Source organism: Somniosus microcephalus, unplaced genomic scaffold (assembly GCF_052327205.1).
Source record: "Somniosus microcephalus isolate GS21.2 unplaced genomic scaffold, FLI_Smic_1.0 unresolved_chr6, whole genome shotgun sequence".
Lineage (NCBI taxonomy): Eukaryota > Metazoa > Chordata > Chondrichthyes > Squaliformes > Somniosidae > Somniosus > Somniosus microcephalus.
Genome location: NW_028225184.1, coordinates 9,691,867 through 9,693,070, shown reverse-complemented (window position 1 = coordinate 9,693,070; position 1,204 = coordinate 9,691,867).

The window sequence follows — 1,204 nt, the reverse complement described above, 5'->3', positions numbered from 1 at the left end:
CTTTCCCGACCTTGCCGGGATCCAGTCCGATAATATAGTGTGCGCCAACGCCGGGGCTTTCCAACGAGCCCTCCCTGGCCGAAATCGGACAAGGGAGTCCGGAGCGAAAGGCGTTCGACTGCCGGCCGGCCAAACTCAGGCAACCTCCCGCCGTTGCGGACCCGCTCCCGGACACCCGGGTCCAAACGGCCGCCCCGTTACACGCACGAAAACACCGGGCTCGATTCGGAGCGACGGGCACCCGGCTTCCCGGTGTCGGACCGACACCCTTCCGGTACCACTGGATGCCCCTTGCCCCTGGCTTGCTAGGACAGCCGGTGCGTCAAGGTGCGCCCCCGCGACTCCGGCTCAGCAGTCGGAAAGCGGTCTCCAGCCAACAGCTGCACCTCGGCCGGGGAAAGGGGCAGCTACACAAGCCAGGTACTGGTCTGTGCGGGCCCGCCACCCCGTTCAGTGGCAGTTGACCCCGCCCGGATCGGACTTTCCTTCCCGAAGTTATCCCCGATAAGCTGCCGCTGACCGACGGGGCGGCAGCCGGTACGGGTCGGCGACACTTTCCCGAACTTGCCGGGATCCAGTCCGACAATATAGTGTGCGCGAGCGCCGGGGCTTTCCAACGAGCCCTCCCTGACCGAAATCGGACACGGGATTCCGGAGCGAAAGGCGTTCGACTGCCGGCCGGCCAAACTCAGGCAACCTCCCGCCGTTGCGGACACGCTCCCGGACAACCGGGTCCAAACGCCCGCCCAGTTACACGCACGAAAACACCGGGCTCGATTCGGAGAGACGGGCACCCGGCTTCCCGGTGTCGGACCGACTCCGTTCCGGTACCACTGGATGCCCCTTGCCCCTGGCTTGCTAGTACAGCCGGCGCGTCAAGGTGGATCCCCGCGGCACCGGCTCAGCAGTCGGAAAGCGGTCTCCAGCCAACGGCTGTACCTCGGCCGGGCCAAGAGGCAGCTACACAAGCCCGCTACTGGTCTGTGCGGCCCCGCCACCCCGTTCAGTCGCAGTTCACCCCGACCGGATCGGACTTTCCGTCCCGAAGTTATCCCCGATAAGCTGCCGCTGACCGACGGGGCGGCAGCCGGAACGGGACTGCGACACTTCCCCGAACTTGCCGGGGTCCAGTCCGATAATATATTGTGCGCCAGCGTCGGGGCTTTCCAACGAGCCCTCCCAGACCGAAATCGGACACGGGAGT